Here is a 21,384-nt window from a genome sequence, read left to right on the forward strand (position 1 = left end):
TTGCACTGGGAACAGCCAGAAATTTCCACATGCAAAGCCAGCCGGTCTATCGCGATGAGCTCTCCATGTGGGAAGCATCTGCCACAAGCTACAGAGAGCGAAAGGCACCCCCTCCCAATTGTTTCATTACTGGGGTCCAAATCTTGCATTACGCCTTTCGGAAGCTGCAGGTAAGCCCTGATCTCTCCGCGGCTGCCCTCTCATCCCCCACAATCTTCCATCTGCAATACAGACACTGCGAGCCTTTGTAGGGCTGTGCGAGAATCATGCAATATGATTTGGGATGCTCAGCTCAAGCCAGGAAGGAGAAAAGAACAAAGGCAACCAAACCGCCCTGTTGTCAGCATTGTCGTTAGAAAATAAGCCAAGTGGGAATCGGGTTCCGATTTTAGGAAAAACTAGAAAAGGCAATCTATGGCAGGCTGGTGGTGGTTCTACATTAGAGGTCTCTTTTAGTCCCTGGACCTGATGTGCAACACTCACCCCACCGTTTAAAGCATGCTACTCCTTGAGGTACCTTCCTCCTCCATCTTCAGGACAGCTCAGTCTGCAGAGCACGAGACACTGAATCTTAAGGTTGTGGGTTCGAGCCCCTCGTTGGGCAAAAATATTCCTGTGCTGCAGGCGGTTGGGCTGGATGACCCCTGGAGGTCCCTTCCAACTCTACAAGTCTACGATTGTGAGCTAAACCAGTCGCACTGCAGCAGCAGAGGGAGACGTGGGAGAGGGGAGGAGAGAAAGCCTGCTGTCCGCAGACAACCCTACTCATCAGCCTCAGTTGTCTGCCTCTAAAATGGGAACAGAGACAAGCTTCCTCACGGCGACCGTTTGAAATGCCGGCGAGGTTGCAAAGCGTCTTGAAAGCACGCAGTAGAAATGATTGAAAACCAACCCACGAGCCTCTCAACCCAGAATTAAAATGGCATTTTGACTTACTCAGAGACTGGGATCCCAGGCAGTCCTCATGATGACAAAGGCAGCAAGTTCATTTCATCTCAGGCACCAAATCCGTGTGCATGCAGCAGCCCCCTCTTCTCCTTTTCCTGGCGGTGCTCCTCGACGGCTTCCGAAATCTGCTGCAAGCGAAAGGGAAAGGAGGAACCGTAGTGAGGCTTCTGTCTGTGAGCCCTCCTCCTATCTGAGCCAGTAGGTCAAGAATCCACCGGCACCAAACACTCTGCAAAGATTATCCTTATTTCCCCCATCCTCCTCTTCCTCTCCGCTGAAAGAGCTGCCTATTTCTTGCCGGTGGCTGCTCTCGGAGAAGCTGATCTTTGCCTGAGCTGCCAGGGCCCAGGACCGTGCAGTTTCGAGACGCAAGCCAAGAGGCGAAAGAGAGATAAGATATGCACAAAATTTCCGTTTCCTCCAAAACTAAAGCACGGCACACCTTCAGCTAGCACCTCCCAAACTGGCAACGCATGCTTATATTCCGGGTTCCCTGATTCCCGCACACTCCCTTTCCGTTCCCCAAAAGCGGAGTGCGGCGCCATCCACCACGAACCGTTTGTACTCCACATGCAAATTACGGAACGTGGTGGACACACACCATCCCTGGCTGTGTGCACAAGGCAGCCTTCTCTCCCCGCTGCCGGATTCAAGGAGCTGCTTGAATCTGGTTTCATAACAGGCTCTTGACTAACCGGCGACTCTCACACACACATCGCAGAACGGGCTTGCGAGGAGAAGCTCACAGGAAACTGTCCTCGGCTGCCAATGCACACCCTCCTTGCGGGCTTATGAATCCTTCGCGGTGGAGAAATTAAGCAGCGCTCGGGTCCTATGGTCCCAACGCGCTGCAAACCTCAACGTTCGTGGACAGGCGGGTCTCTGCGTCAAATCTGTCTATCCGCGCTTAAATGGAACTTCCACAGCCAGAGGCAGTGTGTCTCTGGGTACCAGAGGTGGGAGGAGGAGGAGAGCAGGAGAAATGACCAGAGGTGCCTGGCTGGCCATAGTTGCGCAGCAGGACTGGACAGACCCCAGGGCTTGCAGGGCAAAGCAGTTCTTATGCACTTAAGGATTAGAGCACATGGCTTTCGTGCAGAAGGTCCCAGGTGTGATGCACAGAATCTCCAGGTAGGAGCTGGAGAGACCCCTGCCTGACACCCTCCCAAGCAGCTGCCAGCCAGTGTGGGCAATGCTGGGGTAGATGGGCCAATGCTTTGGTCCAGTATAAAGCAGCTTCCTAAGGTTCCTGTCATCATGATTCGTATAGTCCTTTTCATTTGCTATGCGCTCAGCTTCCTTCACCCTGGGCCATGCTGGGTTTCACAAAATGCAAGGTGCCACAACTGGGAATCTTAGTACCTCCACTTGCACCCCCAGCATCAAATGCACATATAAGCAAAATAACTGAAAAGTATAAGGCAGTGCCTTAGTCCAGCTTAGGCTATTTGTCCATCTAGCCCAGTTTTCTGTATTCTGACTGACAGCAGTTCCCCAAGGTCTTACAGAATCCTAGAACTGTTGGAAGGGACCTCCAGGGTCATCTAGTCCAACCCCCTGTAATCTCAACTCAAGCATCCATGAGAGATGGCCACCCAACCTCTGCTTAAAAATCTTCAAGGAAGGAGAGTCTGCCACCTTCCAAAGAAGTCCATTCCACAACTCTTACTGTCAGAAAGTCGGAATCTCCCTTCTTGTAATGTGAAGCCACTGGTTCGAGTCCTACCCTCCAGAGATGCATAATGCAAGCTTGTTCTATCCTCTGTGTGACAGCCCTTCAGATAATTTGAAGATGGCTATCTCAGTCTCCTCTTTCCTAGACTCAACATACCCAACTCCTTCAGCCGTTCCTCATAAGGCTTGGTTTTTTTCCTGGGCAGAGGAGGGTCTTTCTCATCACCCCCTCCCTCACCCTCCTGAAAGGAGATGGCTGGGACTGAATTTGGCACCTGTTGCCTGCAATGCAGGTGCTCTACTGCTCAGTGGTCCCTCATGGCAGCATGGTTAGGCACAAAACAAGATAACCAGACACACACACAGCCCACTCAAAGGAATCCTAAACTTCGTTCAAAACACACTTGCAAGCAGCCACGTTCCCAAACTTACATCTTAGCTTTCAGCACTCCATTGGCTGATTCGGCGAGATGGTCCTAGGCATGGAACAGGCGAGAACGAAACGCTCCTTTTTCTTTCCCACTGGGCAAACAGGAGCAGCTTATCCACCTTTGGGCTCCACAAAATCCATCCTCGGTTTCTAAAAACCAGTGCTGCTTCTGTCTCAAAATGCAGCCGCTTCAATCAAGCACTCTGTGTGTGTGTGGTTCAGCAGATCAGCATGCAACTTTCATTTTTCTTTTTTGGCTTCCGAAAGTTTCGCTCTGATTCAGAGGCAACGACGAAAGGAAAGAAACACCCCCCATCTAGAAAACCTGCCTGCCATATGCGAACAGAAAGCCTCGCTCCTTGCAAACAACAATCGCAGCTTTCTGAATCCGGCAAACAAACGGGTTCTCTGGCAAAACGCCGGGACGAACGCAGATTCCCCAGGGAAAATGACTTGGCCTCCGATTAGCATACAAAAGCAATGAAACTGGCCACGTGCCTCGCTGACCACTAACAGAACCAGCTCCTGAATCATTCCGGCCACAGGATGACTCCTTGCACATTTATTTCCTCTCCCTTCCAACCCCTCCTGCCTGGGGTTACTGAGTGTCGCTGGGGGACCCTGAGCCACCTCCGTGCGCTGATGGGAATTCCAACCCGGGTTGCGCTCTGCAGCCGTAATGATGCGGCCAGCTGCCAGCCCCTCGCTTTGAGTCAGCCCTCAGCTATACACCGAAGGATATTAGTCAGGGGCCAGGCAGCGCGTGTTTCGTAGTGAGTAGCTGCTCAGGCTCTCGTGCAATGCCGCTTCCGAGAAATGCAAGATCCTGGCAACGCCCAGAGCACAGGAAAATTCCACAAACACACACACACAGAGAGAGAGGGGGGGGGGAGAGAGAGAGAGAGAAGGGAAGACCAAAAGGAAAGGGGGGAAAGAGGGAGGCAGGGTAGGGTGAGGAGAGAGCGAACAGGGCAAACTGCAAAAAGTCTGGTGCTGGAACCCATGCTGAAGAAGTTGCTTTCAGAGCCAGTACAGTAATCAACGGAGGGGGGAGTATTATTGGGGGAGAGAAACGTCACCCCACAAAATGGGATCTGAGAGTCTTCCAGAAAAACAACCTCTCAAAGGACCTGTTGATGGCATTTTACCATTGTACTGTGGAGAGTGTATTAACTTATTATGGTCTTTGTGTGTGCTTTGGGAGCTGCATGGCCAGGGAAAAAACAACGCTGTCCAGGGTTGTAAAGACTGCAGAGAGAATAACTGGGTGCACTCTTCCCACTTTGGATCAAATCTATGCTTCCAGGTGCCCTAAGAAAGCTGCAGAGATAGTGCAGGATAGTGCACACCCCGGAAATGATCTCTTTCAGCAACTGCCTTCTGGAAGAAGGTAAAAAGGTAAAGGTAAAGGTACCCCTGCCCGTACGGGCCAGTCTTGACAGACTCTAGGGTTGTGCGCCCATCTCACTTAAGAGGCCGGGGGCCAGCGCTGTCCGGAGACACTTCCGGGTCACGTGGCCAGCGTGATGAAGCGGCTCTGGCAAACCGGCACCAGCGCAGCACACGGAAACGCTGTTTACCTTCCCGCTATAAAGCGGTACCTATTTATCTACTTGCACTTAGGGGTGCTTTCGAACTGCTAGGTTGGCAGCCGCTGGGACTGAAAGACGGATAGACATGAAATGAGGAATAAATGAATAAAGTAACAGCACACACAGTGGAGAGGACTGCACAAGGGATTAGAACACCCTGGTTCTGACATGCTTGCACAAATTGGCCTCCACCGACAACGCTGGTTTTCCACAACCTGCTTTTAATGTGGCCAAACTAGATGTGTGAAATGTGATGTCTTCCATAGGTAAAGGGACCCCTGACCATTAGGTCCAGTCATGGCCGACTCTGGGGTTGCGGTGCCCATCTCGCTTTATTGGCTGAGGGAGCCGGCGTACAGCTTCCGGGTCATGTGGCCAGTATGACTAAGCCGCTTCTGGCGAACCAGAGCAGCGCACGGAAACTCAGTTTACCTTCCCGCCAGAGCGGTACCTATTTATCTACTTGCACTTTGACGTGCTTTCGAACTGCTAGGTTGGCAGGAGCAGGGACTGAGCAACGGGAGCTCACCCCGTTGCGGGGATTCGAACCGCCAACCTTCTGATCGGCAAGTCCTAGGCTCTGCGGTTTAACCCACAGCGCCACCCGCGTCCCTCAGATGTCTTCAATACACTTGCTTTATTTTTAAGCGGCAGGTGCAGCCAGGGGAGAGATTGCAGCTAGGACAGTGGGAATGGGGCTGATTCCCAGAGCATCTTGTTGAGAGAGTGGTCTCTCCACAAATAGCTGCTATTTGCTCCAGGAAGGAAAGCTTCCCTAGCAGTTTGGGGTAGGTGGGACAGCCACTGGAGCAAAAAGATAAGGAAAAAGCAATCATTTGTTTTGCATGGATCTCTCTCTCTCATACACACTCTGCACATGCACACAAGCACACTCATCCTATTCCAGAATGGTAGACGGGTTCATCTTCTGCAATAAAAGCAGCAGCACCCTCTGACAAAGGCCAACAAGCTCTGAAGAAAGCCTCCAAACACCAGAACAGAGACTTGAAACCTGCGATTGTCCGTGATCTTGGACTCCAGCTCCCATCATCCCTGACCACCTGCTGGCTGGAGTCGATGGAATGTCTTGAGCCCAACAAAACCTGGGCAGAGCCACAGGTTCCCCATCCCTCTACCAGAGCCCTAATAATAATAATAATAATAATAAATTCTTATTTATGCCCCGCCCTTCCCGGCTCAGAAAACCGGGCTCTGGGCAGCTAATAACAAATTTAAAACATTTAATCGATGCAACAAAATACAGCATAAAATACAGTATAAAATGTGTATAACAATAAATTCAGAATTCAAAAATCAATTTAGGGGGGAAATCCATCCAATAAACATTAGATGATCACCAGGGCTAGCTGGCTAAATTAGTCCTGTTTGGGCCAGCGAGGAGACCAGGGGAGAATTAGCTGTGGGATCCCAGAGCGGGTAATCTTCATAAAAAGGGGAGGGGAAGGGAAGGAAGGGGAATAAAAGATCAGGCTAAGTTCAAATTGAAAGCCAGGCGGAATAGCTCTGTCTTACAGGCCCTGCGGAAGGAAGTTAAATCCTGCAGGGCCCTGGTCTCATGGGACAGAGCATTCCACCAGGTCGGAGCCATCACTGAGAAGGCCCTGGCCCTGGTGGAAGATAATCTGACTTCCTTAGGGCCTGGGACCTCTAAACTATCATTATTCATGAACCTCAGAGGTGTTGAAGTGGAAATGGGAGACTTGGCATTATTCTGATACCGTTCTCCATGCACAGTTCAGTTATCTTAGGCACACACTGTAGACTATATGTGTGGTCCCAAGGTCTGGTCTGAAGTCACACAAGGCTGCTGCCACATCTGGGTCTGCTCAAGGCTCGGATTGGTCCCAGAGCTCCCATTGGATTGATGGTTAAACCACTCTGGGAATTGTAGCTCTGGGAGGGGAATCGGGGTCACCTAAAACCTCTGAGTTCCCTTAAGCCAGGCATAGGCAAACTTGGCCCTCCAGATGTTTTGGGACTACAACTCCCATCATCCCTGACCACTGGTCCTGTTAGCTAGGGATGATGGGAGTTGTAGTCCCAAAACATCTGGAGGGCCGAGTTTGCCTATGCCCACCTCAAGCAACTACAGTTCTCAGAATGATTCGGAGAATCCTTGTGGGATATCTTCAGGAAAGGGCTAAGGAGCAAACGCTATACAAATCCAGAGTGGAGTCCCTAAGAGGTGTGCCTTGTACACCTCTTTCCGGCAACTCCTGCAGCCAGGCTGGTGCCAAACATCTTGCTCTGCTTTCCTTTGGACCACAACAGTGAGGCCGAGGAGGCGGTCTTGTCGTCTGGGCAACCCAGGACCTCCATGCACTCTGCCCATGTCACAGGAATTTAATCTTAATTACTTACAATTTTTGTTTAATCCGCAAGAAAGAAGGGCCTTTTCGCTGGCTAGGTTCAATTCTAATCCTTCTAACCTCCTTTGGGGTAGGTTTGCGGGTTTGGCAGGAGGAGATAGGATCTGCCCATGCGATGCCCCCCTGGGGGAAACTCTAACTCACATGGCCCTTAAATGCAAAATGTACGATGATCTCCGCCAACAGTTTCTAGACCATCTATGTATTCCAACATGGAAACCAGAGACGGAGGTTATGTGCTTCTTATTACAGGGGAGAGACCAGGAGCTCACCAAGACAGTAGCTAAGTTCCTCTGTTTGATTTTTTGTCGCCAAAGTATGCTACAGGATCCTGCCCTTGCTGGAAACCCCCAGAGATGAGGCGGACTGGTGGGTGACTGTGCTGTTGGGGTGGCGACGAGATCGCACTGGCCTATCTACTCTGAATGTATTCTGGATGTTCTTATGTGATGCCAATAAAGGTTACTTGACTTGACACTGCCCAGTTCTGCGCCCCAGGGAGGTCACTTAGGTGCTACTAATGCAGCAGTTTGGCCTCACCCCAAGAGGCGCACTCCATTGTGTCTCAAGACAGACAAGATGCCAGCAACAACACGGCACACCCATTGCATGGTGCAAAGGAGGTCTAAGGGTGCCTCCAGACCACCGTTCTTTTGCGGGACGGATTCAAAAGCATACCAGAACTTTAGGTTTCCTCGGCTAAAATGGGCAAAATGGCTCTGTTGCCCTGACATAACAAATCCACGTTAAAAAGAAGAGGAATCGTAACTCGCTGTGCTCTGGAAAGCGATGGGAGAAACAAATGCACCAGCAAGTGTGTGAGATGAGAGGATGACTAACGGGAAACACTCCACAAGCAAATCTGGATGAATACAGGGCGGGAAGGCCGGTGCTTGTATAACCGCCTTGTAAACAAATCAGAACAAGCAGATATAATCTAACCTCCATGCCAGATTTCTGCATAAATAGGTCATCTGGAAGAGCCCTGTCAGGGTAGACAACAGGGAGCTAGATGGACCGATTCAGCACAGTGGTACCTCGGGTTACATACGCTTCAGGTTACAGACTCCACTAATCCAGAAACAGTACCTCAGGTTAAGAACTTTGCTTCAGGATGAGAAGCGGGGCGGCAGCAGCAGGAGGCCCCATTAGCTAAAGTGGTGCTTCAGGTTAAGAACAGTTTCAGGTTAAGAACGGACCTCCGGAACGAATTAAGTACTTAACCTGAGGTACCACTGTATAAGGCAGCTTGCAGTGAATGCCCACCCCAATACCTTTTGCCCAAATAGCCAAATAATGTCATCCTCAGCATCAGGGGTTACTTCACTTTCTCATCTTCCACTGCAGTAATAAGTCATTGTTTTGCATCCTAGAGAGGACGGACAGGTCAGGACCTGTGCGCAAAGGACAAACGGACACAGATCTGACATCCGAAACGGCAACATTTGAAAGCCAATGCAGGAAGGGGGCATTTCGGCCTCACAAAATGTTCTGCAACTGATCCACTGGAAAGACCTGGGAAAAGATGCATCGAAGGTAAAACTGCAATGGGAAATCACTGAACTACAGTTCATCAATGCTCACCCATGTGGACAGTGCGTTTTTTTAACATGCAAAATGCGTCAATTGCCAATGCTGGGCTGTCAGCGTTTTGCAAGGTTCCTGGTGATTCCTGAACTGCAGAGGGATGGACTAGATGACTGGCGGTGTCTTTCCCAATGCATTCTGTCAAATCTCCAAAGAGAGACCAGAGTGGGATGAAGCTATATCCCTGGCAATAATAGTTCTAACCACACTGCTTCTGACTCCCTGGGAGGGAAACAAGACCGACAATCAAAATCCCCTTCTTTCCCCAAACCCTCCTGTCTCTGCCTCCAGTATAGATGACCTGACCAGTAGGAATGTAGCCCTGGCAGGGTGCAAACATTCAGATCTTTTATTACTCAGATCAGATTCATGTCAGCCTCGTTGACTAAGGGGAGTGAGCAGAGCCGCAAGTAGCCGTTTCACTCACACCTGCCACAGAGATCAATCCTTATTTGGACCAGTCATTGATACTTGACGAACGGAAAAGGATGTTGATTTTAGAGAAGAGAAACAGGAGACTCACTGCAGCGTTTTTTCGGCATTACAAATGTTTTTTAAGCACTCAACGAGAATTAATTTTCCAGAAGAAAGGGTTTCCCCCAGGGCATGTTTTAGCAGAAGTATTTCCCTCTCTCCAGTTTTTGTGCAGAATTTGGTGTGTGCAGAAAATCCCCCTGTGCCCTCACCTAAAATGTGTAGTGAAATTGTTCTAAGTTAGCAGAGAGGACACAAATAGCTGTCCACTCATATGAGGAGGGTCTCCTGAGAAACAGTGGTACCTCGAGTTACATACGCTTCAGGTTACATACGCTTCAGGTTACAGACTCTGCTAACCCAGAAATAGTGCTTCAGGTTAAGAACTTTGCTTCAGGATGAGAACAGAAATGGCGCAGCGGCAGCAGGAGGCCCCATTAGCTAAAGTGGTGTTTCGGGTTAAGAACAGTTTCAGGTTAAGAACGGACCTCCGGAACGAATTAAGTACTTAACCCGAGGTACCACTGTATATAGATCCCAGGCACTGAGGGACTTTTAAATCTGCAGGTGGCATTCACAGAATCATAGAATTGTAGAGTTGGAAGGAACCTCTAATTCAACCGCCTGCAGTGCAGGAATTCAACTAAGTTTGACTCAGAGTTTTGGTTCAGAGAAGACCTATTGAAAACAATGGGCCTGATTTCAATTTATTGGTCAGTTTACTCTTAGCGGCTTAGTTTTCTCCCTCTCTCATAACACAGAACACTCAATGATGATGGGAAATTCAGGAAAGATGAAATAAACAACTTCTTCATGCAGAGTATAGTTATAACTTATGGAACTCTCTCCCACAAGGGACACTGATGGCCACCAACCTAAACTGCCACTTTGTGCCGTAATAAATTGGTTAATCTTCTGGGTGGGTGCCGCAAGGCTTGGCTGATTTTACTAAGAAGGCTACCCTTCTGGAAAATATTTTGCAAGGTTCATGAAGAATTATAACAGCCACAATGACTCGGGCTGGACTAGATGACCCGTGGGGTCCCTTTCCAATTCTATGATTCCATCTCTGCAAAGAAAACGCGGGCTGAAGCCAACAGATTTTCAGAAAACAACCGCGCAGAGCATTTTAAAACTCCCAGGAAACCTTCAAAGAACGTGTGGGGCTTTGTCTGCGAAGAATGCAAAATAATAATAATAATAATAATAATAATAATAATAATAATAATATATTTTTTATACCCTGCCCATCTGGCTGGGTTTCCCCAGCTACTCTGGGCGGCTTCCAACAAAAGATTAAGTGCAAGTATTCTGCAAAGTGGTATGCCACCTTCCCTGCTACATGCAGCCTTGTTTGCAAAGAAGAAGAAAAAGACGAAGAAATCCTGTAAGTTGAAAGCCCTGCTTTTCATCTGCCCAACCCCAGCATTGAGGGTTCTAGAGCTTCCTGCCATAAAACCACAATCTGAGAGAACAAACAAGTCAAAACCAGGGCAAAGATCCTCTCACACCAAGCCATGTGTCTTGATTATCCAAAAGCGAGTCTATCCCAAAACTTTAATTACCCCCGTTAAAATCAGGGTGAAGAGGGGATGGAGATGGCCCCAGGACGGTGCGTGCAAGCTCAAAGTCTGGAAAGCGGGGAAGAAGTAATCAGGGTTGTCGCAGGCGAAGCACCCTTCGTCTTAACCAAAAAAGATCCACAACAGCAACCCACCGAAGAGTTACGTTCCTCTGTGAATTTAGAACAGCAGTCTGAATCACCATACTAATTTGCAGATTCATAATTACTGTGCGTATACTACTTTATTTGTCTCCATCTCACTACATTATTATTTATTCAATTTATATACCATCCTTTATCAAAAGATCCCAGGGCTGATTAAAAACACAATACAGAACATCAATGATGAAAACATATCGTGTTACACTGAGCATGAATTAAGACATCAATCTGTTGTCACTTTTGAACATTTGCAATTCGGCTTGTGCTTTTTTTTCTATGACTAGGCAAGACTTCCTGGAGATTTAGTTGAGATTCCGGCATCGCAGGGGGTTGGACCCTCACAATCCCTAGCAACTCTAGGATCCTACAATGCCTATTTGCTGAGCTTCTTGTAGTATCAGCAATGCTGTGAACAATGGGATCGCTGGGCTTAGAAATGAATGAAAACTACTTAGCTCATGCCCAGGGAAACTCCTTTCTATCATTACTTCACATATTCCAACCTCCCAGCATCCAAACTGTGCCCTGGGTTATGTTTCAGCGAAAGCACCCAGGATCCAAATTTATTCAGTGAACAGCGAAATCCTTTGCACATTTGCTTGGAAGTTAAAGCCCACTGGCAGACTTAAAAGGTAAAGGTAAAGGGACCCCTGACCATCAGAACCTTCTGATTCGCAAGTCCTAGGCTTTGTGGTTTAACCCACAGCACCACCCGCATCTAGTAAAGGTAAAGGGACCCCTGACCATTAGGTCCAGCCGTGACCGACTCTTGGGTTGCGGTGCTCATCTCGCTTTATTGGCCGAGGGAGCCGGCATACAGCTTCCGGGTCATGTGGCCAGCAGGACTAAGCCGCTTCTGGCGAACCAGAGCAGCACATGGAAACGCCGTTTACCTTCCCGCTGGAGCAGTACCTATTTATCTACTTGCACTGGTGTGCTTTTGAACTGCTAGGTTGGCAGGAGCAGGGACTGAGCAACGGGAGCTCACCCCGTCGCAGGGATTCGAACCACGACCTTCTGATCGGCAAGTCCTAGGCTCTGTGGTTTAACCCACAGCGCCACCTACGTCTAGTAAAGGTAAGGGGACCGCTGACCATTAGGTCCAGTCGTGACCGATTCTGGGGTTGCGGTGTTCATCTCACTTTATTGGCCAAGGGAGCCGGCACACAGCTTCCAGGTCATGTGGCCAGCAGGACTAAGCCGCTTCTGGCGAACCAGAGCAGCGCACGGAAACGCCATTTACCTTCCCGCCAGAGCGGTACCTATTTATCTACTTGCACTTTGACGTGCTTTTGAACTGCTAGGTTGGCAGGAGCAGGGACAGAGCAACGGGAGCTCACCCCGTCGCGGGGATTCAAACCGCCAACCTTCTGATCGACAAGTCCTAGGCTCTGCGGTTTAACCCACAGCGCCACCTGCGTCTACTCCCAGGTAAATTCAGCTTTAGAATTCCGATGGAGCCGTATCTCTGGTTGATTACCTGCCAAGTGTCCCTCTACCTGCCGTAACAAATAACAAAACAAGCTTATGGGAACAGGTGCACATGCAGAAACACAAAGCCCCTGCTATTTTACCTGTATTAATAGCACAGTTATTAATAACTCCAGTTCTTATACTTGGCTGTCTTGCAGTCCTGGCTCAGCCAGAGGCGGCCGAGTCCCGAAAGAAAGCTGAAATGGTGCCCTTGTGTTGACTATAATCAAACTCATTTCTAAGTTGACAGCCTCTAATCTAAATAGCGGCGTGGACAAAAAATGTGCCACCTCCTTGCGACCTTTCTAGCCGCCACAGGCAGGAGAGGAAGTGAGCCCCCAAACCCCTCATAGAAGGTAGTTTCGTTCACATGCGGTGGTCATGTGATAAGGTAAAAACATATTGGGAAAACATATATAATGAATTAAAGAGCGGTGCCTATTTATCTACTTGCACTTTGATGTGCTTTCGAACTGCTAGGTTGGCAGGAGCAGGGACCAAGCAACGGGAGCTCACCCCGTCGCAGGGATTCGAACTGCCAACCTTCTGATCGGCAAGTCCTAGGCTCTGTGGTTTAACCCACAGCGCCACCCGCGTCCCTCTGAGCTTAGCGGCACAACAAACCTTGAATCAGATCCACCTGCAATTCAACCCTCCCTTCTTCCCTTGGCCACCAGAAGCCAGCCTCTCCCAAGCCCCTTAATTCTGCCGCTCACGGTGCGTTCCTGGGACGGCAGGAGCGTTTGAAAAGCTTGTTGAGAGAAAAAAGGAGGGGGGAAAGAAGGAAGAAATGCAAGTCACTTCCAGCACCCACCCTCGATTATCAAGGGCAGAGGTGAGCTGTGTTTGCCATGGCAGGGAGCCCAGCATTCTTCCGCAACACCTGCGGACTCCCCTTCGGGTGGCTCAATGTTGCCGCGCTGGCAGTCAAAAGTGACGAGGCAAAAAAGTCTGGATTTGCCTAGGAAGGGGAGTCGAGAGCCCTGCGGAATATCTCAGCTGGTAGAACACGAGGCTCTTGATCTTAGGGTGGTAGGTTTGAGCCCCAAGTTGGGCACAGGATTCCTGAACTGGGTCCCTTCCAACTCTAGAATTCTATTATTTATTATTCTATGACAGTAGCGCCAATTGTGGGGGCTTTGTGATCTTAGAATCATAGAATCATAGAGTTGGAAGAGACCACAAGGGCCATCGAGTCCAACCCCCTGCCAAGCAGGAAACACCATCAGAGCACTCCTGACATATGGTTGTCAAGCCTCTGCTTAAAGACCTCCAAAGAAGGAGACTCCACCACACTCCTTGGCAGCAAATTCCACTGTCAAACAGCTCTTATTGTCAGGAAGTTCTTCCTAATGTTTAGGTGGAATCTTCTTTCTTGTAGTTTGGATCCATTGCTCTGTGTCCGCTTCTCTGGAGCAGCAGAAAACAACCTTTCTCCCTCCTCTATGTGACATCCTTTTATATATTTGAACATGGCTATCATATCACCCCTTAACCTCCTCTTCTCCAGGCTAAACATGCCCAGCTCCCTTAGCCGTTCCTCATAAGGCATCGTTTCCAGGCCTTTGACCATTTTGGTTGCCCTCCTCTGGACACGTTCCAGTTTGTCAGTGTCCTTCTTTATGCCTTCTTCTCTCTTTCTCTCTCTCTTTCTCCAAAGGATGGGAGAGCAATTTGACTCCTTTCACATTCAAAGATGAGCCGACCGAAACCACACTCAAACTGAAACTCAAGTTGGTCTTCATGTCAGGCCACTTTCACACCATGCATAAAAGCACTGTGAACAGTCATGACTCTCCATCCCACCCCCCAAAAAAAAGAATTATGGGAGTTGTAGTTTGCTAAGGGTGCTGAGAAGTGTAAGGAGGCCCCCTATCCTACCCCGAGCTACAATTCCCAAAACTCCCTGGGTAAGGGGGTTGGCTGTTAAAACCACTCTGGGACTGTGCCAGCTGCAGCTTTTGGGAGTTGTAGCACAGCACACATGGAAGATAGGCAAAATCTGCCATAGGCTTGGCGAGTAACCAAGGAGTTGGGCCTCCAAGTCCAGCACTCCAGCTACTCCCATCGGAAGGACGGATTATTCCTTGCTAGGGAGGAAACGGGATCTAGGTCTGCTCTCCCCTGGCAGAACGGATTATCACCGGGAGGGGGGGTGCAGAAATTGGAGAGCGAGGGAGCAGCGCTCTGTTTCCTCCCTCAATCATAGCACACACATCCATAGCAGTTCCTTTGCCCTACTGAATTTTATTTGCAACTTTCAGTTCCATATGCCTGAACGTCGGCTGCTGGGCAGCAACTGCTTCTGGGCTCAGGAATATAGGAAGCGGACTTAAACCAGCAATTTCCTAGCTTTTTCTAGCCGCCACCCGCTTGGTTCCATAAACCCATCCCCAGTGCCCCCTATAAAAAGCTCAATGCCCAGAGATCTGCACTGCTTACCAATCTGCTCCCAGGCAAAGTTCAAGGTGTTCGGCGTCGGATTTAGGGAGATCCAGGGAATTCCCGCTGCGCAAAGCACTTTGGAACTCAATTCCGATTGAGACCAAGCAGGTGCCTTCACTGTGCTCTGATCAGGGCCGGCTAAAAGCATTCTTGTTGAGACAAGCTGACCCAGATGCTTAGAAAGTTGGGATTAAAGTTTCAGTACTTTAACTTTGTATGTTTCAAAGTAGGGCCGTGAATTTTACTGTCTTCTCGCAAACTGCTTTGAGGCTTTTATGCAATCAAGTGGTGTGTAAATTTTATGCGATAAATAAATAAAATTAAAAGCACCATTCAGACTAGCGGTTGCACAGCCCACTAAGGAAGAGAACACAGTAAAATTCAAAAAGGACCAGTTAATTCGAAATCCAGTTAAAACTTTTTAGTTTAATTAATTGAAAGAAATGGGTGGATTTTGCCAGAGATGCCAGAGTTTCAAAGTCTGGCAGCCATTGACCCTTCCAGAACCCTTCCCCCATTGCCCCATTGCCTCTCAGCACCCCACTATGTAAGCCCACCCCTCCAGGAGGTAGTAATAATAGTAATAGTAATAATAATAATAATAATAATAATAATTTATTTATAGCCCACCCATCTGGCTGGGTTTCCCCAGCCACTCTGGGCGGCTTCCAACCAAATATTAAAATACAGTAATGCATCAAACATTAAAAGCTTCCCTAAAGAGGGCTGCCTTCAGATGTCTTCTAAAAGTCTGGTAGTTGTTCTTCTCTTTGACATCTGGTGGGAGGGCGTTCCACAGGGCGGGCCCCACCACTGAGAAGGCCCTCTGCCTGGTTCCCTGTAACTTCGCTTTTCGCAGGGAGGGAACCGCGAGAAGGCCCTCAGCACTGGACCTCAGTGTCCGGGCAGAACGATGGGGGTGAAGACGCTCCTTCAGGTATACTGGACCGAGACTGTTTAGGGCTTTAAAGGTCAGCACCAACACTTTGAATTGTGCTCGGTAAGGTACCCGAATGTTAGGTCCAGTCGCGGACGACTCTGAGGTTGCGGCACTCATCTCGCTCTATAGGGCGAGGGAGCCGGCGTCTGTCCGCAGACAGCTTCCGGGTCATGTGGCCAGCATGACTAAGCCACTTCTGGCGAACCAGAGCAGTGCATGGAAACGCCGTTTACCTTCCTGCCGGAGCGGTGCCTATTTGTGTACTTGCACTTTGATGTGCTTTCGAACTGCTAGGTCGGCAGGAGCTGGGACAGAGCAACAGGAGCTCTCCCCGTTGCAGAGATTCGAACAGCCGACCTTCTGATCAGCAAGCCCTAGGCTCTGTGGTTTAGACCACAGTGCCACCCGCGTCCCTCATCCATGAGGTGGTACCTTATACCAAAAGCCAGAAGATTTGGTCTGCCTTGCTCCATACTGCCAACAAGGGCTGGCAGCAGCTCTCCAAGGGTTTCAGGAAGGGGGTCTTTTCCAGCCCGGGCTGCAGACACCCACAACTGAGCCTGGGAACCTTTGCATGCAAAGAATGTGCTTAATCACTGCCTGAGCCATTGCCCTTCCCGCAAGACTCCCCAAAGACATCTGCCTGGCCACCGTGGGAACAAGCGCTCTCATGCTGAAGAATTCTCTTGCAAGCAGCTGGAAGTGCATGTTCACAGGTGCCAGAACAACTCTGGTCAACAAAGCAGCCACACTGGAAAGCTTTCTGATTAGCTGCCGCCAAGGTCATTTGTGGCATGCAAAGCACAACACAGCGAGAAGGCAGGGTTGAAGGTGTTCACACAACAGCTTTGCGGTGACTTCTCCTGCTTGGGTGCTCCTAGCAGCAGCAGCAGCAGAGAGCCTGCAGGTGTGTTTTCTTGACAGGTCAGGTGAGAGCTGCATGCAAACCGAGCCAAATGGTCCAGAGCTGCCAATGGCACCTGAAACCTAAGTTGCAGTCGCCACCATGGAAATGTTTAGGTGCTGGGGGTTTTTTTGTTTTTTGTTTGCAATGGAATTCATTATTATTGCTGTTCATTTCATTTCTATAGTGCTTTGTATTGTAAAGAACAAATCTTAAATCTGTTTAAAGGTAAAGGGACTCCTGACCATTAGGTCCAGTTGTGGCCAACTATGGGGTTGCGGCGCTCATCTCGCTTTATTGGCCGACGGAGCCGGCGTACAGCTTCTGGATCATGTGGCCAGCATGACCAAGCCGCTTCTGGCGAACCAGAGCAGCACACAGAACCGCCAGAAGGTCCTCGGAGCTGGACCTCAGTGTCTGGGCAGAACGGTGGAGGTGGAGACGCTCCTTCAGGTATACTGGGCCGAGGCCGTTTAGGGCTTTAAAGGTCAGCACCAACACTTTGAATTGTGCTCGGAAACGTACTGGGAGCCAGTGTAGGTCTTTCAAGACCGGTGTTATATGGTCTCAGCGGCCGCTTCCAGTCACCAGTCTAGCTGCTGCACTCTGGATTAGTTGTAGTTTCCGGGTCACCTTCAAAGGGAGCCCCACATAGAGTGCATTGCAGAAGTCCAAGCGAAAGATAACCAGAGCATGCACCACTCTGGCGAGACAGTCTGCGGGCAGGTAGGGTCTCAGCCTGCGTACCAGATGGAGCTGGTAGACAACTGCCCTGGACACAGAACTGACCTGCGCCTCCATGGACAGCTGTGAGGAGGAAGAGGTGTCAGAAGCTGAAGAGGTAACAGGGCTTAATGAGCTGGGAGACTCTGTGGCAGAGAGACGGGGGAGAAGCTGAAGCAGGAGAGGAGAGAGGCCAAGAGGCAGAGAGGAGTCAGACTGGTGAAGAGTCACAGGCCTGTCCCCCTCTTGTTGCAACAAGCTGCCCTCCACCCAGGTCTCCCAGAACCAGAAGGGGCATGGAAAGGGCGGAGGAGAGGTTGCCTGCATGCAGGCAAGGTCTCCGATTGCTCAAGGAAAACACTGGAGAGCAGGGGACTTAGACGGCTGTGGGCCGTCTGATCCTTGGGGGCAAGACCTACCAGCTCATTAGACCTGACACCCCGCCAAGTCTTTGCAGATCCTGTTCTTGCAAACGAAGAGTTAACACCAACTTGAACGGTGTGATTTACTGCCGGCTCGCTCCTCACAGAGGCCCACTGTGCAAAGGGAAAAGATGTATTCGTCGCTCGGCCCACTTTGGCCTCTGGTCCTGCCCAGTACAGTGGTACCTCAGGTTACATACGCTTCAGGTTACAGACTCCGCTAACCCAGAAATAGTGCTTCAGGTTAAGAACTTTGTTTCAGGATGAGAACAGAAATCGTGCTCCGGCGGCGCGGCAGCAGCAGGAGGCCCCATTAGCTAAAGTGGTGCTTCAGGTTAAGAACAGTTTCAGGTTAAGAACGGACCTCCGGAACGAATTAATTACTTAACCCGAGGTACCACTGTACTGGCATGCGGTCCTCAGAAGACAACGTGGAGCTAAAAAGGACTCCTCAACCCTGCTGTGTGGGGAGAGGTACAGGGTTAGGCCAGGTGCCTTTTCTGCCACGCTGAGCACATACTTTGCATGCCAAGCTCAGGAAAGGTCAACCTGCCAGGAATGTGGCTTTTCCGCCCACCTTCGTTCCAGCCCAAATTTTGTACGAGCTGCCACCTCGGCGGCTACGAAGCCATTCACCTTGCAAAAAAACAGATAAAGAAAAGAAGAAAACATGCTGATTCACTGCTATGCCAGTGGGCAGAATTTCACAAGCAACAGGCGTCACACCCCTCTGTTTGCCTTGCCGGGATGGAAAGGGCACAGGCAGGTGAAAGGCAGTAGGAGGGAGGGAGTGCTTAACCCTTTGCCCACCGGCTCCTCCCCAGCAGCCTCCCTGGCTGCTTTCCTTCTTCCCCCAAGCTGCCTCTTAAGACTGGAAATAAGCAAGGGAGGAGATTGTCGGGATGAAGAGAGAGGCGGCAAGGGTGGGAATGCATAGAATCATAGAGTTGGAAGAGACCACAAGGGCCATCGAGTCCAACCCCCTGCCAAGCAGAAAACACCATCAGAGCACTCCTGACATATGATTGTCAAGCCTCTGCTTAAAGACCTCCAAAGAAGGAGACTCCATCACACTCCTTGGCAGCAAATTCCACTGTCAAACAGCTCTTACTGTCAGGAAGTTCTTCCTAATGTTTAGGTGGAATCTTCTTTCTTGTAGTTTGGATCCATTCCTCCGTGTCCGCTTCTCTGGAGCAGCAGAAAACAACCTTTCTCCCTCCTGTATGTGACATCCTTTTATATATTTGAACATGCATAAGGGCCATCCTTCTCACCTGCAGAATCGCCCCCGCAGTTGCCCTCAAAGTTACAGTTAACAAGGAAACGCGTTTTTGCTGAAAAGTGAGATACAGCTCCGTCCAAAAATAGTTGTGTAAACTGAACAGAACGGCTGCTTTCCTCGTCATCAAAAGGCATAAAGCAGAGCAGAGGATAGTCTTTGCTGCACAGGCTAAAACTTTTTTTTGAAACGCTGACACGGCAAAACAGTTGGTGAATTTGTCGGTGTTGGGTTGTCTCAGCCCTGCCCCTCCCGATTGAAAGTTCAGTTCTCTACATCAATTTGCGATTCATCAGCATTTTCTCCTAATATACAGTGGTGCCTCGCCTCGCAAGACGAAATTAATTCGTTCCACGAGTCTCTTCGTCTAGCGGTTTTTTCGTCTTGCGAAGCAACCCTATTAGCGGCTTAGCGGATTAGCGATATTAGCGGCTATTAGCGGCTATTTAAGGCTTAAGGGATTAGCGGATTAGCTGCTAAAAGGCTATTAGCGGCTTAGCGGCTTAGAAAAAGGGGGTAGGGAGTGAAAAAAAATCTCAAGACTCGCAAGACATTTTCGTCTTGCGAAGCAAGCCCATAGGGAAATTTGTCCTGCGAAGCGCATTGAAAAACGGAAAACCCTTTCGTCTAGCGGGTTTTCCGTCTTGCGAGGCATTCGTCTTGCGGGGTACCACTGTATACTCGTGTTTGAATACAACTTCACCTAATACAGACATCTTTTTTTTTTTTGCAAAGAACGATCCCTGATATAATGCACGCTTTTAAATGTTGATGAGCTGTAAGCAGCGGCAGAGGAAGCCGTGTGGGCGCATGGCGGTGCGCCCAGGGTCGAGGCGAGCTGCCCATAGGGGCGGGGTGCACCTTGGGGCCTCCAAAGCCTGCCTGCCTCCTCCCACTCAGCCGCCCTACAGCTGGGGGGAGACAGCGGGTGGACCATTTGGGCAGCACAGAGCCTGAGTGCGCCCAAGCCACTGTGTCTTTCCCAGGAGAAGAAGAAGAAGAGGAGGAGGAGTTTGGATTTGATATCCCGCCTTTCACTCCCTTTAAGGAGTCTCAAAGCGGCTAACATTCTCCTTTTCCTTCCTCCCCCACAACAAACACTCTTTGAGGTGAGTGGGGCTGAGAGACTTCAGAGAAGTGTGACTGGCCCAAGGTCACCTAGCAGCTGCATGTGGAGGAGCGGAGACGCGAACCCAGTTCACCAGATTACGAGTCCACTGCTCTTAACCACTACACCACACTGGCTCTCAGTATGAGAGACGTGTGGCTCGGGTGCACTGCAGGCCCTGCGGTGAGTGCTGCCTGGCATTTTGCCCCCCCCCCCTCAGTGGTGACACCCAGAGTGGCCCGCACCTGCCGCACCCCCCTTCCTCCACCCCTGGCTGGAAGGTGTGCAGAGGAGGGCAACCAAGATGATCAAGGGTCCGGAAACTAAGCCGTATGAGGAACGGTCGAAGGAGCTGGGTATACTTAGCCGGGAAAAGAGAAGACTGAAAGATGTGATAGCCATCTTCAGATGGGCGGTCACATGGAAGAGGGAATGGGCTTGTTTCCTGCTATTCTGAAGGGGAACTCAAACCAATGCATTCACACTACAAGAAAGGACACCAGGAAGAACATTCTGACAGTATGACAGTGGAAAGGTCCCCCTTAGGAGGTTGTGGACCTTACAGGTTTTTAAGCAGAGGTTTGATGGCCATCTGTCAAGGATGCTTCATCTGCAACTCCTGCATTGCTGAGAGTTGGACTAGATAACCCTCAGGGCCCCTTCCAACTCTACAATTCTATGGTTCCAAATGCTGCTTTTGCTGATACATGCATTTTTAGGCACGCTTTACCACAGTACAGTGGTACCTCGGGTGACATACACTTCAGGTTACAGACGCTTCAGGTTACAGATTCTGCTAACCCAGAAATAGTGCTTCAGGTTAAGAACTTTGCTTCAGGATGAGAACAGAAATTGCACAGCAGCGGTGGGAGGCCCCATTAGCTAAAGTGGTGCTTCAGGTTAAGAACAGTTTCAGGTTAAGAACGGACCTCCGGAACTAATTAAGTATTTAACCCGAAGTACCACTGTATATGCATGTTTGCTTGTTTGCTTGTTTCTCATTACAGTGGTACCTCTGGATGTGAACGGGATCCGTTCTGGAGCCCCGTTCGCATCCTGAAGCGAACACAACCCGCATCTGCACATGTCACGATTCGCCGTGTCTGCCCTTGACGTCATTTTTAGCGGCTGCGCATGCGCGAGCAGCAAAACCCCAGCACAACCCGAAAACACTCAACCCGTAGCTCCTTTAACCCGAGGTATGACTGTACTCATCCAGAGAACTGCGTTGCAAAAAAATAACTCAGAGAAATTTGAAGAATGGTGGTG

The 21,384-nt window shown here is 49.8% G+C and overlaps 1 protein-coding gene across 8 annotated transcripts in view; it reads right to left on the reverse strand.

Annotated features, from left to right (window-relative positions):
* The window catches only part of LOC310659208 (endonuclease domain-containing 1 protein-like), a 149,407-nt gene that overhangs the window by 58,909 nt on the left and 69,114 nt on the right, over positions 1 to 21,384 (reverse strand). For 5 of the 8 annotated variants that reach the window (XR_014502661.1, XM_083402433.1, XM_083402434.1 and 2 more), the window contains one exon: positions 937 to 1,076. The exons of 1 other annotated variant lie outside the window; for it this stretch is intronic. The gene's annotated coding sequence lies outside the window, so the exon portion shown is untranslated. Of the gene's footprint in view, positions 1 to 936; positions 1,077 to 3,054; positions 3,908 to 21,384 lie in introns of those variants that run through there. 2 more of the 8 variants (XM_083402438.1, XM_083402437.1) reach the window with 2 other exon arrangements.

This window comes from Podarcis tiliguerta (genome assembly GCF_965153285.1).
Source record: "Podarcis tiliguerta genome assembly, chromosome: 10".
NCBI classification, from domain to species: Eukaryota; Metazoa; Chordata; class Lepidosauria; order Squamata; family Lacertidae; genus Podarcis; species Podarcis tiliguerta.